This window comes from Equus caballus, chromosome 10 (assembly GCF_041296265.1).
Source record: "Equus caballus isolate H_3958 breed thoroughbred chromosome 10, TB-T2T, whole genome shotgun sequence".
Classification (NCBI taxonomy): domain Eukaryota; kingdom Metazoa; phylum Chordata; class Mammalia; order Perissodactyla; family Equidae; genus Equus; species Equus caballus.
Window position 1 is genome coordinate 24,461,017 of NC_091693.1, and position 15,959 is coordinate 24,476,975.

Consider the following 15,959-nt stretch of genomic DNA (forward strand, 5'->3'; position numbering starts at 1 on the left):
TCATTTTGCAATATCTACAAGTATCGATCATTGTTTTATACACCTGAAAGTAATATAGTATGTCAATTACATCTGAATTAAATAAATAACATCAAAGCAAAACAAGTGAGAATACATCAAACTAAAAATTGTCTGCACAGCAAAAATCTATCAACAAAAGGAAAAGACAACCTACAGAATGGGAAAAACCATTGGCAAACCATATATCAGATGAGGGATTAATATGCAAAATATGTATAGAGGGCAAGCCTGGTGGCGCAGTAGTTATGGTCGCACGTTCCACTTCTCGGTGGCCCAAGTTCTACGGTTCGGATCCCAGGTGCGGACATGGCACTACGTGGCAAAAGCCATGCTGTGGTAGGCATCCCACGTATAAAGTAGAGGAAGATGGGCATGGATGTTAGCTCAGGGCCATTCTTCCCCAACAAAAGAGGAGGATTGGTAGCAGTAGGCTCAGGGACAATCTTCCTCAAAAATAAAGGATAAAAAAATAAGTATAGAATGCGTACAACTCAATAGAAAAAAACACACATAATCCAACTAAAAATGCTAAAAATAAAACCTGAAAAGACATTTTTCAGAAGAAATTACACAGATGGCCAATAGATACATGAAAAGCCACGCAACATCACTAATCACCAGGGAAATGCAAATCAAAACCACAATAAGACAGCACCTCACCACTGGTAGAAGGGCTGTTATCAAAAAGACAAAAGATAAATGCTGGTGAGGATGTGGAGAAATATGGCCCCTTGTGCAATGTTGGTACGAATGTAAATTGGTGCAGCCAGTATGGAATGCAGTACGTAGGTTCCTCAAAAAATTCAAAATACAACTACAACATAATCTAATGTTTCCATTTCTGGGCATATATCTGAAGGAAACAAAAACACTATCACAAAGAGATGTCTGGGCCCCCATGTTCATAGCAGCATTACACGCAATGGGCAAGACATGGAAACAACCAAAGTTGATAGACATATACAGTTGAATATTATTCACCAATAAAAAGAAGTAAATCCTGACAATTGCAACAACATGGAGGGAATTTGATGGGATTATGCTAGTGAAAAAAATCAGAAAGAGGAACACAAGCACTGAATGATCTCACTATATGTGAAATCTAAAAAGAAATAAAAATGGATAGAAAAGATATTAGATTTGTGTGAACCAGAAGCACAGAGTGGGGGGAGGGTGAGCTGGATGAAAGTGGCCATAAGGCATAAACTTCCAGGAATAAGATAAATAAGTACCAGGGATGGAATGTGCAACATGATGACTATACTTAGCACTGCTGTATGGTATACCTGAAAGTCGTTAACATAATAGATCCTAAGAGATCATCACAGGGAAAAATACTGTTGCTTTCTTTTCTTTTGCATATATATGAAATCATGTATGTTAACTAAAGTTATTATGGTGATCATTTACAAAATATCGAAGGAAAGTCCTTATGCTTACACCTTAAATGTATACAGTGCTGTATGTCAATTATATTTCTATAAAGCTGGATGGATAGGAAGATAGATTGATTAATTCATTAACAAGTGAATAAGTAGACAAGTACAGACACACAGACATAAATATAAATCATAGCCCTACCACTTCCTGAATGGGCTGATGTTGTTTAGCAGGCTACTTCCTCTCTTGTTCTCATATGTGTGTATATATAAGTATATCTATCACTGTTCTCAATAGGAGCTCTGTTGAGGACCGTTCTTATGTGAATCCTGAAGAGTCTCCCAAGTTTGACCTGGAGAGCAACACCCAGCATCGAAGCCTGCTCTGAACAGGCAGAAATGACACAAATGATTCACCCCACGGTGATAGAGAGAGAGGTCCTGCTTCTTACAGAAACTAGCATGTCAGTCAGAGAGCTGTTTCTGAGAAGTAAAACCCACATTCCAGGACCAAGAGTAAGAGCTGTGCATTCCTGTGGGATCAGAAGCATGCTGTGCCCAAATCCCCAGGCATCCGCCATCCCCACCACCTGTTGGTTCCCCATATCTCTAAAGGCACCACTAATGTTTGCAGGCAACAAAGGCAGAGAGTGAAAGTTGCCCCCACTTCCTTGCCTCTTACACCTCTCAGCCAATCACCCAATAAAGACCATTAAGCCTCCAAAATCCCTAGGACCTTGTGGAGCTCCACATCCACAGAGTCCAGCCCATGGCTCACAACTGGACACATCTTGCCTGTGTGGTCACATCTACCACTTTCTTGGTTTCTGAGATTCAGACCCACCCTACCTTTTCTAATTCATCCACCACACATCAGACTTTCTAACATCCATTTCAGAATCTGTCCCTTGCAAGCCCAAAATCATCCCACAGTCCTCGCTGTCTTCAAGGTAAACTCCAAACACTTCTTTCTGCACTCGAGTGCTCAAGATCAGACCAGATGTGACCCTCCACCCTCAGCTTTCACTTCTCATTCCCTCCAACCAGACAGTGCAGTTACACCACAAATACACACATTCACACTCAGACAGGGGACAATTTAAGACTTCTGTGCTTTCCCTTATCAGCTCTCCTGAAGAGCTTGGACCCAACCAATCCCTTCCCAACTCTCAGTCCAAAATATACACCAAAAATAAACTTTGAATCATTTCTAACCTCTGTTAACTTGTTTTTATCTCATTAAGGGGCATATGACTTCAATATGAAAAGTCCACATAAATCATTTACAATGCTGATTGGCACAACAGTATGGGAATTATTCAAGTTCAAATATTGTTACTATTTGTTTCTTTGTTTTTATTCACATGCTATATAGCATCCAATAATACCTTCATAACAAATTCTTCTCATAACAGTCTTTTGTTTATGCATTCCATTTCTCTTAAAAATAAAATCCAATATCCTCACATGGTGGACAGCACCATGCATTACCAACCACCACCTTCCCTCACTTCCTCTCTCTCAGACTTTCTCAATGTCTCTAGGGTTCTCAGGAATGTCCTTTCATCTCTAGAAAGTTCTCCTAGGTGTCCCATCCCATAGATCTCCCTTCTTCAAACAGCTGCTCCCTCAACCAGATTCTGGTCGTAGTCTCCATTTATTCTCTTATTTCTCATATTTCCCCTTTTAAATATAATAAGTGCAATATTAGCCTTTGAATGTACATATTCTGTTAATCTGAGTTCTCAATATAGAGCAAATGAGTTTATCTGGATCACAGATGTACTTCTGGTTTCTGGCATTCATGCCTTGTACATGATAGGTACTCAAAAATATTTGTTTATGAGCTGGCCAGAGACAAAAAGTAAATTCCACTTGTGGAGCCGCTGAGGAAATACTTGGCCAGTCCTGTTTACAGCCTGCCATTAGAGACTGGCTCAGGATGAGATCCTGCGTCCACACCCTCCACTAGAAGGATTCCATCCAGGCAGAAAGAGGCTTGGGAATCAGGAGGGTCCTCAGCTTTGGTCTGAGATGTCTCCACAGGGTCAGGAGTCCTCCTGAGCCCCTGCTGTGGGGAAAAGCAGAGCCAGGTCCAGAGAGGAGCCCTCCCCTTCCTGTGGGTCCACAGCTGTGGAAACCCAAATGGGCGGCAGCAGCCCCTGAATTACCACATCCTGTGCATCTCTCTGTCCCTCGGGCCAACGGTCTCCTCCATGTGCACAGTGGGAGCTCTCAGAGCAGGCACCATGGTTTCCATCCTCTCTGCTCTTCTCTGCCTCAGTCAGTTGTGGAGAGCAGGAAGGGGGACAGCAGGAGGACATGGGGAGGCTCCACACCACACTGTTCATGGGGAACCTCAGCACTCAAGCAGCTCAAGCGGAGTGGGGCCCTGATGGGAAGACAAACAGCTCACACACCTGGCTGCAAATCTCTCCCTTTTTTCAAGGGACTCTTTTCAAGGGCTGAGTCTGGGCCCAAATACGTGAGTGCAGGCAGGTGAGTTCTCCCCAGGCTGCCATGTCCCCACCTCATACTTCAGCCCCTGAGCACTCAGGAATGAGCTGGGAGATTCTGGGATGAGGGTGATAAAACCAAGAGGGGCCATGGGCTGAGCTGTGAGAATGAGGGGTGGGGAAGGAATTTAGAATCCAGGCTCTGGTTTCCTCCTAGGGACCCTCCCTAAACACACCATCTGAGCCCAGTGTTGAGCTGGGCTCTGCCATCTCCTGGGGGAGGCCCATGACCATCTGGCATCAGGGGACCCTGGAGGCCCAGGAGTACCATCTGGATAAGGAAGCCCATCTCACTGGGACAAACAGAACCCAGTGGGGCCTGAGGACAAGGCCAAGTTCTCCATCCTACACATGATAGAGAAAAATGAAGGGAGTAAAACTGTTACTATCAAAGATCCACATATTGCTCAGAGTGCGGTGACCCCCTGGAGTTGGTGGTGACAGGTGAGAGGACACTCAGGGGGCCTAGTCTCAGGCTCTGCCCTCAGGAAGGGTATCTGCTCTCAGGGTGGTGTCCCCTTTCACAGCCAAGCCCTGGAGGATATGAGGGAGGTGTCAGGCCCATTTAACACGCTGACTCCTCCTCTCCTAAGATTCTCTCGAAAACCCACCCTCTCAGCCCTGCCAAGCCCAGTGGTGAGCTCAGGAGGGAACGTGACCCTCCAGGGTGGCTTGTGGCTGAGATTTAACAGGTTCATTCTCACTAAACAAGGAGAACACAAGACGTTCTGGACTCTGGACTCTCAGCGACACCCCAAAGGGCAGTCCCAGCCCCTGTTCCCTGGTGCTTCCATGATCCCGCTCCACAAGTGGACACTCCGATGCTATGGTTGATACTAGAACATGTCCCAGGCATGGTGACCCCAGTGACCCCCTGGAGCTCATGGCTCCACGTGAGGAAGTCCCACCCTTGCCCCACCAATGTTTGGAGGGACCAGAGAACTTATTGGGATCTTTGCTCCCAGGGGCATCCGAAGTAGGACATGGAGGAAAAGGAACTCAGGGATCCTGGGACAATGGACACAGAGCTACAAACACAGTGACACTAGAAATTCCAGAGAGGAAAATGGGACATTTGGGGAATAATCAGACCCTGCAATTCCTGGCTTGTCTATCTCCCTGGAGTGTCTGGGAAGCCCACCATCTTGACCCAGCAGGGTAGTGTCATGACCTCTGGAGAGATTCTGACCTTTCAGTGTCCCTCTGATGTCGACAATGACAGATTCACTCTGCCCATGTCGTGGGGGCCTGGCTTCCTGCAGCACATTGTTTGACAGCCCGAGGCTGGGCTCTGTGAGACAACCAGCGGGACTAACAGGAAATCTAAAGGGAAATGTTAAAGCATGTTGAAACAATTGAAAATGGACACACAGTACACGAAACATATGAGGTGCTGAAAAAGAAGTTCTGAGAAGGAAATTTATCACAATAAATTCATATATAGAGAAAACAGAGACATTTCAATTATCCAATGTAACTTTATACTTGAAGGAATTTAATAAGACAAACAAGCAAAGTCCAGTGTTCATGGAAGGAAATCATAAAAATCAGAGAGAAAATAAATGAAAAACAACAAAAAAGTTGAAAAAATTAAGGGTTGGTTTTGCCAAAAGATAAAGACAATTGTCAAAGCTTTAGGGAGACTAACTTGGAAAAAAAGAGAGAACATTCAAATAAATAAAACCAGAAATGGAAGAGGAGACATTACAATTGATACTACAGAAATATATAGGATTATAATATGTTGCTATAAACAATTATATGTCAACAAATTAGATGACATAAGAAATGGACAATTCCTAGAAACCCACAATCTACCAAGATTGAGTCAGAAGGAAATAGAAAATCTGAACAGACCACACAAGTAAGGACCTTGAATCTGTAATCCAAAATCTCCCAACACAGAAAATCTCCAGAACAGAGAGCTTCACTGGTAAATTCTACCAAACATTCAAAGAAGACTTAATCCCTATCCTTCTCAAACTCTTCCACAAACTTGAAGAGAAGGGAAAGCTTCCTAACTGCTTCTATGAAGACAACAACGTCCTCATACCAAAGCCAGAAAGGACAACACTAAAAAAGAAAATTATAGGCCAACATGACTGATGAACACTCATGCAAAATTCCTCAACAGAATACTAGTGAATTGATTACAACAATATGTTAAAAGGATCATATGCCATGTTCAAGTGGGATTTATTCCAGAAATGCAGGGATGCTTCAACATCCACAAAACAATCGATGCGATACACCACATTAACAAAATGAGGAATAAAAATCAGATGATTATCTCAATAGATGCAGAGAAAGCATTTGACAAGATACAGCATCCATTTGTGTTAAAAACTCTGAATAAAATAAGCATAGAAGGAAAGTATCTCAACACAATAGACGCTATATATGGCCCACCCACAGCTAGTATCATTCTCATTGGATTAAAACTGAAAGCTATGCTTCTAGAAAAATAACCAAATAAGGATGCCCACTTTCACCACTCTTATTTATCATAGTATTTTAAGTCCTAGCCAGAGCAATCAGGCAAGAAAAATAAATGAAAGTGATACAAATAGGAAACACAGAAGTGAAGCTGTCATTTTTTGCAGATGACATGATTTTAGGTGTGCAAAACACTAAAGAATCCACCAAAAAACTTTCAAAAATAATAAATGAATATGGTGAAGTTGCAGGATACAAAGTCAACATACAAAAATCAGTTGGGCTTCTATGCACTAACAATGAAGTAACAGAAAGAGAAATTAAGAATACAATCCCATTTATACGGGCAACAAAAAGAATAAAATACCTAGGAATAGACTTAACCAAAGATGTGAAAGAAATGTACACTGAAAACTATAAAACATTGTTAAAAGAAATTGAAGAAGACACAAAGAAATGGAAAAATATTCCATGCTCTTCTTTTGGAAGAATTAACATAGTGAAAATGCAAATACTTCCTAAAGCAATCTGCAGATTCAATGCAATACCTATCAAAGTCCCAACAACATTTTTCACAGAAATAGCAGAAAGAATCTTAAAATTCATATGGGACAACAAAAAGCCCTGAATAGCCAAAGGAATCCTGAGATAAAGAACAATGCTGGAGGTATCACACTCCTTGATTTCAAAATATATTACAAAGCTATAGTAATCTAAATTGCATGGTACTGGCACAAAAGCAGCAACACAGATCAAGGGAACAGAATCAAGACCCCAGAAATAAACCCACACATCAATGGACAATGAATTTTTTTTTTTAATAAATTGGCATCTTTATTTTTTTTTCAGTTTTTTTTTAATTGAGTTATTGATAGGTTACAATCTTGTGAAATTTCAATTGTACATTAATGTTTGTCAGTCATGTTGTAGGTGGACCACTTCACCCTTTGTGCCCGCCCCCCACCCCACCTTTCCTCTGGTATCCACTAAACTGTTCTTGGTCCATAGTTTTAAATTCCTCATATGAGTGGAGTCATACACAGATTATCTTTCTCTTGCTGGCTTATTTCACTTAACATAATTCTCTCAAGGTCCATCCATGTTATTGCAAATGGAATGATTTTGTTCTGTTTTGCAGCTGAGTAGTATTCCATTGTATATATACCACATCTTCTTTATCCATTCATCTGTTGATGGGCACTTAGGTTGCTTCCACGTCTTGGCTATTGTAAACAGTGCTGCAATAAACATTGGGGTGCACAGGACTTTAGGGATTGCTGACTTCAGGCTCTTTGGATAAATACCCAGTAGTGGGATGGCTGGATCGTATGGTAGCTCTATTTTTAGTTTTTTGAGGAATCTCCATACTGTTTTCCATAGTGGCTGCACCAGTTTGCATTCCCACCAGCAGTGTATTAGGGTTCCTTTTTCTCCGCAACCTCTCCAACATTTGTTGCTATTAGTTTTAGATATTTTTGTCATTCTAACGGGTGTAAGGTGATATCTTAGTGTAGTTTTGATTTGCATTTCCCTGATGATCAGCGATGATGAGCATCTTTTCATGTGCCTATTGGCCATCAGTGTATCTTCTTTGGAGAAATGTCTGTTCATGTCTCCAGCCCACTTTTTGATTGGGTTGTTTGATATTTTGTGATTGAGTTGCGAGAGTTCTTTATATATTAAGGATATTAAGCCTTTGTCAGATATATGACTTGCAAATATTTTTTCCCAGTTAGTGGGTTGTTTTTTTGTTTCAATCCTGTTTTCATTTGCCTTGAAGAATCTCTTTAATCTGATGAAGTCCCATTTGTTTATTCTTTCTATTGTTTCCCTTCTCTGAGAAGACATGGTGTCCGAAAAGATCCTTTTAATACTGATGTCAAAGAGTGTACTGCCTACGTTTTCTTCCAGAAGCCTTATGGTTTCAGGTCTCACCTTTAGGTCTTTAATCCATTTTGAGTTTATTTCGGTGAATGGTGAAAAAGAATGGTCAATTTTCCTTCTTTTACATGTGGCTTTCCAGTTTTCCCAGCACCATTTGTTGAAAAGACTTTCTTTTCTCCATTGTATGCCCTCAGCTCCTTTGTCAAAGATTAGCTGTCCATAGATGTGTGGTTTTATTTCTGGGCTTTCAATTTTGTTCCATTGATCTGTGCACCTGTTTTTGTACCAGTACCATGCTGTTTTGATTACTGTAGCTTTGTAGTATGTTTTGAAGTTAGGGATTGTGATGCCTCCCGTTTTGTTCTTTTTTCTCAGGATTGCTTTAGCAATTTGGGGTCTTTTGTTGCCCCATATGAATTTTAGGATTCTTTGTTCTAATTCTGTAAAGAATGTCATTGGGATTCTGATTGGGATGGCGTTGAATCTGTAGATTGCTTTAGGTAGAATGGACATTTTAACTATGTTTATTCTTCCAATCCATGTACATGGAATGTCTTTCCATCTCCTTATGTCGTCATCCAATTCTCTCAGAAAGGCCTTGTAATTTTCATTATATAGATCCTTCACTTCCTTAGTTAAATTTACCCCAAGGTATTTTATTCTTTTTGTTGCGATTGTGAATGGGATTGTATTCTTGAGTTCTTTTTCTGTTGGTTCATTACTGGAGTATAGAAATGCTACTGATTTATGCAAATTGATTTTATACCCTGCAACTTTGCTGTAGTTGTTGATTACTTCCAACAGTTTTCCGATGGATTCTTTGGGGTTTTCTATATATAAGATCATGTCGTCTGCAAACAGCGAGAGTTTCACTTCTTCCCTCCCTATTTGGATTCCTTTTATTCCTTTTTCTTGCCTGATTGCTCTGGCCAGGACCTCCAGTACTATGTTAAATAAGAGTGGTGATAGAGGGCATCCTTGTCTCGTTCCTGTTTTCAGGGGGATGGGGTTCAGTTTTTGCCCATTGAGTATGATGTTGGCTATGGGTTTGTCGTATATGGCCTTTATTATGTTGAGGTAGTTTCCTTCTATGCCCATTTTGTTCAGAATTTTTATCATAAATGGCTGTTGGATCTTGTCAAATGCCTTCTCTGCATCTATTGAGATGATCATGTGGTTTTTATTCCTCAGTTTGTTGATGTGGTGTATCACGTTGATTGATTTGCGGATGTTGAACCATCCCTGTGTCCCTGGTATGAATCCCACCTGATCCTGATGTATGATTCTTTTGATGAATTGCTGAATTCTGGTTGCCAAAATTTTGGTTAGAATTTTTGCATCTATGTTCATCAGTGATATTGGCCTGTAGTTCTCTTTTTTCGTGGTGTCCTTGTCAGGTTTTGGTATCAGCGTGATGTTGGCCTCATAGAATGTGTTAGGAAGTGTTCCATCTTCCCTAATTTTTTGGAATAGCTTGAAAAGGATAGGTATTAAATCCTCTCTGAAAGTTTGGTAGAATTCCCCAGGAAAGCCCTCTGGTCCTGGGGTTTTATTCTTTGGGATGTTTTTGATTGCTGTTTCAATCTCTTTCCTTGTGATTGGTCTGTTCAAATTGTCTGCCTCTTCTTGAGTGAGCTTTGGGAGATTGTAGGAGTCCAGGAATTTATCCATTTCCTCTAGGTTATCCATTCTGTTGGCATATAGTTTTTTGTAGTATTCTCTTATAATCTGTTGTATTTCTGCAGAGTCTGTTGTTATTTCTCCTCGCTCATTTCTGATTTTGTTTATTTGAGCTTTCTCCCTTTTTTTCTTTGTAAGTCTGGCTAGTGGTTTGTCAATTTTATTTATCTTCTCAAAAAACCAGCTCTTTGTCTCATTGATCCTTTCTACTGCCTTTTTTGTTTCAATAGTATTTATTTCTGCTCTGATTTTTATTATTTCTCTCCTTCTGCTGACTTTGGGCTTCATTTGTTCTTTTTGCTCTAGTTCAGTTAGGTGTGCTTTAAGGTTGCTTATTTGGGATTTTTCTTGTTTGTTAAGATGTGCCTGTATTGCGATGAATTTTCCTCTTAATACAGCTTTTGCTGTATCCCTTATGAGTTGGTATGGCATGCTATCATTTTCATTTGTTTCCAGGTATTTTTTTATTTCTTCTTTAATTTCTTCAATGATCCATTGCTTGTTCAGTAGTGTGTTGTTTAGTCTCCACATCTTTGTGCCTTTCTCAGCTTTTTTCTTGTAATTAATTTCTAGCCTTATAGCACTATGATCTGAGAAGATGCTTGTTATTATTTCAATTTTTTTAAATTTGTAGAGGCTTGCCTTGTTTCCCAACATATGGTCTATCCTAGAGAATGTTCCATGTGCACTTGAGAAGAATGTGTATTCAGCTCCTTCAGTGTGCAGTGATCTATATATGTCTATTAAGTCCAATTGTTTTAGTTTTTCATTCAGCTCCACTATTTCCTTGTTGATTTTCTGTCTGGATGATCTGTCCATTGATGTGAGTGGGGTGTTGAGGTCCCCTACTATTATTGTGTTGTTTTTAACATCTTCCTTTAGGTCTGTTAATAGTTGCTTTATGAATCTTGGTGCTCCTGTGTTGGGTGCATAGATATTTATAAGCGTTATTTCTTCTTGATGAAGTGAATGGACAATGAATTTTTGACAAGGGAGCCAAGAACATACAATGCAGAATGGAAAGTCTCTTCTATAAATGGTGCTGGGAAAACTGAACAACCACATACAAAAGAATGAAAGTAAACCATTATTTTACATCATACGTGAAAATTAACTCACAACGGTTTAAAGTCTTGTATGTAAGTCCTGAAACCATGAAACATATAGGAGAAAACATAGGCAACACGCTCTTTGACATCAGTGGTAACAGCATATATTCAAGCACCATGTCTGACTGGGCAAGGGAAACAATAGAAAAACAAATGGGACTACAACAAACTAAAAAGCCTCTGCACAGCAAAGGAAACCATCAACAAAATGAAAAGACAACCAAATGCTTGGGAGAAGATATTTGCAAACCACATATCTGATAAGTGGTTAATATCCATAATATACAAATAATTCATACATCTCAACAACAAAAAAAACTAAGAAGCCAATTAAAAGATGGGCAAAAGATGTGACCATACATTTCTCCAAAGAAGATACACTGATGGCCAGAAGGCACGTGAAAAGTTGTTCAACATCGTTAACTCTCAGGGAAATGCAAATCAAAACTACAATGAGATATTACCTCACTCCCATCAGAATGGCTATAATTAACAAGACTGGAAACAAGTGTTGGAGAGGATGTAGAGAGTAGACAGCTCTCATACACCACCAGTGTGAGTGCACACTGGTGCAGCCACTACGGAAAACAGTAGGGAGATTCCTGAAAAAATTGAGAATAGAACTACCATATGATCCTGCTATTGCAATGCTGGGTATTAATCCAAAGAACATGAAAACATGAATGCAAAAAGATACATGCACCCCTATGTTCATCGCAGCATTATTCACAATAACCAAGACTTGGAAGCAACCTAGGTGCCCATCAATGGATGAATGGATAAAGAAGATGCCGTGTAGATACACAATGGAACACTACTCTGCCCTCAGAAATGATGAAATCTGGCTACTTGTGACAACATAGATGGACCGTGGGGGTATTATGCTAAGTGAAATAAGCCAGAGGGAGAATGTCAAATACAGTATGATCTCACACATAAGTAGAAGACAAAAAAAACAACAAACAGTCACATAGAGACAGAGATTGGATTGCTGGTGACCAGAGGGGAAGTGGGGAGGGAGGAGGGAGAAAGGGGTGATTAGTCACATGTGTGTCGTGATGGATTGTGATTAGTCTTTGGGTGGTGACCATGATGTAATCCACACAGAAATGGAAATATGATGATGTACACCTGAAATTTATATAATGTTATAAACCAATGTAACTACAATAAAAAAATTAATTGAAAAAATGAAAAATAGAAGTACTGCATGATCCAGAAATCCTACTTCTGGATATATTTCCTATTGAATGAAATTATGATCTCAGAGAGATATCTGCCCTCCTCATTTCCTTGGAGCATTATTCACAATAGTGAATATATGAAACAACCTAAATGCCCATCTACAGTTGAATAGATAAAGAAGATGTGGTGTATATGTACAATGGAATACTATTCATCCTTTAAAAAGAAAGAAATTCTGCCATACGTGACAACATGAATCAACCTGGAGGACATTACGTCAAACACAATAAGCCAGACAAAGACAAATAAAACATACTTTCACTTACAAGTGTAGTCTAAAATAGTCAAACCCATAGAAACAGTAGAATTGTGGTTTCCAGGGGCTGGGAACAAGGGGGATAAAGAGAGATGCAAGTTTCAGTTTTGCAGATGAATGAGTTCTGGAGATCTAAAGTACAGCCATGTGACTACAGTTAGCAAGACTCTATTTTGTCATTGAAATTTGCTTAAAGGGTAGATCTTAAGTGTTGTCACCACACATGCAAAAAAATGGTAGCTCCATAAGGTGATGGATGTGGTAATTAGTTTGATTATTTCACAATGTTTACTTATATCAAAACATCACATTGTATATCTTAAAAATAAACCATTTTTCTTTGTCAATTACACCTTAATAAAGTTGAAAAAATTGTTTCACGTAATTACACCAAAGATTTTGGAAGTTCTTCCATATCTAAGAAGTTATTCTCATTATTAATATATATATTTACAATGTTATTTCTGATCAATTATTTATTACCATCTTCCCCTACAGAAGATAAGGTTCTAGCTGCACTTTACCTGAACTCTGAGTACTCATAGATATAAATACATGTGTGTATGTGCACATGTGTGTGGGCACATGTGTGTGCATTGTGTGCATGTGTGTTTGTATAATTTTTCTTCTTTTTGTCATTTTTGCCCTCACCGTTGCATCTCTCTTTCTCCATTTTGGGTTCTTTGTTCTCCTAATTGAATCACATCACTTAGTATTCCTTTCACTGAGTGGGACAATAGCAAAATATCTAAGCACTTGAAGATCTGGAAATGCCTTCTTTCACTCTTGTTCTCTTTTACAAGTTAGTTGGAAACATTTTCTTATTTCAAATAAAGTGTAGGATTCAACTACCAGGAGAAGAAAATGCATCTGACGGACAAGGACCCATCCCCCCCAAACTCTTCTTATATCTCAGGAAAACATGGCCCCACGTGGTGGGTTTAACCTGTGAGATTCAGGTCAGAATCTCCTCTTGTTTAGGGACTTGCCCCGCTGACCCTTTCTCCTTTGTCCCTTAAAAATAATTTGGCTCCATACATATACAATTCTTCACAGACTCCTAATTCCTGGAAAGTATTTCTCCCATCTCTTCTGGCGTCTCTTTTTCTCCGGGGAGGTCTGGTCCCAAGAGCTTGTCCTTCTATTGATGGTTATTTGCATTTTCTCTAGGAAGTAATTTTAGGACTTTTCGTAGGGTCCCAGGCAAGTTCTCTTCAATTTTTTTGAGGTGAAATTCACATAAAATAAAATTGACCATTTAAAAGTGTACAATTCAGTGTAAGATATATGTTTTTAATTTACCCTTCAATTTCTCCATTTACCATGAAGGGTCAGAACACAGATGTCATTTTTAATTGTATGCCTCATGGCACAGACTCTTTCCTTGTTTCTGTAAAAAGTTAACTCCTCATCTCATGAGCTCTTGATAGATGCCATTCTCCCTTCTTTCCTCTGACGCTTACAATAGATACGACATTGGCCCTCCTCATTCTATTGCTCAGGAATCTTAAATTCATTTTGTGGTCTGTCTGCACTGCATTCCAGAAAATTTCCTCATTTTTGTGTTCTGCTTTCATAATGGGTCTTCAGTTGTCTTGTCCTTGAGGGATGAAATTTTTTATTGTCTTCATTCTACTGAATGTTTCATCTCTAAAATTTCTAACTCATTAAAATAGTAGCCTATTCTATAAAAGTATTCCATACCTTTGCATCAAAAAATCCATTTCTGTCTTTATTTTTCGTATATTTAAACACACTTGAAATTACTCTCATATTTTCCTATTGACTCTATTCCTTGCAGGCTGTAATCACCATTAATCAGTAGCTCGTTGACCATAGCATGTTCATCATGATTGGGATGATCCTAGACTCTCCATTCTTGTTGGAAGTCTCTGCTCCCACACACCTGATTTTCCAGAGAAGGTTTTCTCAGAGCTGACCTGGGGGTCAAGCTGACAAGGGGGGACTGTTCCAGCTGTTCCAGCCCCGAGGTGTTCACTCTGTCAAACTTAGCCCCTACTAAGGGTTTTGCCGTGAGGGATGGTCCAATGGGCACCTCACACTCACATGTGGGACACACACCATGGCTGACAACGCTGGATTCCATCTGTTTCAGCCCACACAGAGGAAGTTGGTTGGTGCTGACCATGGGCTTGGGGCAGTGGGGAGATATTCCAGCTCCTGCCCAGAAACAGAGGGGAGGGGAACCACAGCTTCCAACCTTCACCTGGAGCCCTGATCCCTCCCTTCCTGTGAGGACCTGGAGGTCCTCTCTCCCTAGGACCCCTTGATGGCCCCAGTCACCGGGGGCCACTCACCTTTTTTCTCTATTCTTTCCTGTGATTCCCTCTCCATCTTAGGAATGCTGTTTATATTTTTGGAAAATGTATGTGGCTACATATTTCAGAAATATTTTAAGTTACATTTATCAGTTTTAGGAGCAGACAGGAGCTCTGGGGTGGGCACGGCAATAATCCACTTGACTATGGAGTCTTACCCCACGATTCCTTCATGGCCCAACTCACTCTTGTCTTAACCCGACCTGGGAGTTGTTTTAACTCTCCCATGAACCCAGTAACATTGGCTCCACAACCAATTTGCTGAGGGGGTTTCATGAGAACATACTGTCAATGATGAAACCAAGGCTCAGAGATTGGAAATTAATGTCAAGTTCACATGGCCAGTGCATGTTGCATGAATATTTAAATAAAAATCACCTTTGTCCCCCAAATCATAGTGCTAACCCACTCATTGACCCCTGAAGATAAGGATAGGACCCCAGGATGAGGAGGAGATTTTGCCCAAGGGAACAAGGGGATTGAGGGGGCAAGAATGACTCAGAGGTTTGTTTCCAGCAAGATGGGTGTGGACGTTTTTGGAAGAAACAAAGGAAGTCCATGAATTAAGCTGTGATAGAAAGAATGCCCACACTCTGGGGCCAGGAAAGGAGTGATGTTTCCTCCCCTTATTTCCCTGTATTTTTCCTTTGTGCTCATTTTCCCAATGGCCTCGACCTGAACTGTACAGTTAGATGTTGAGCGTGTGTCTCTGCTGATCTGAGCTCTGCAGGCACCAGGAAACTGCGTGTTCCCTAGAGCATCTCCAGGGCCTGGATGACCACTGTCTATGGTGAGGACCCCACAGGGATGTGCTTATGGATGAGCTGAGGATGAAGGAGACCCCATGGGGGAGGATCTAACAAGGAATGGCGTGCCCTAGGTCACCCTTACCTGGAAGGGGCATCTCAGGAATACACTGGAACTATTTGCTGCAAAGTCAGGTCCATTCGTGAGATGAATGCAGATCAGGCAGAAAATGGGGGTCAGGGGAGACACTATTTCTATTTAAAATGTCTCCAGAGAGCCTGGTACAAACTCAGCCCCAGTGTTTGGGAGGGGTATTTCCTCTTCTCCTAGGGCTGCTGACATGACAA

At 40.5% G+C, this 15,959-nt stretch overlaps 1 pseudogene; it reads left to right on the plus strand.

Moving 5' to 3' along the window:
• The first annotated feature begins 327 nt into the window (after window positions 1-327).
• Window positions 328-4,750, plus strand: LOC111775143 (leukocyte immunoglobulin-like receptor subfamily A member 5; annotated as a pseudogene).
• Window positions 4,751-15,959: the final 11,209 nt, after the last annotated feature.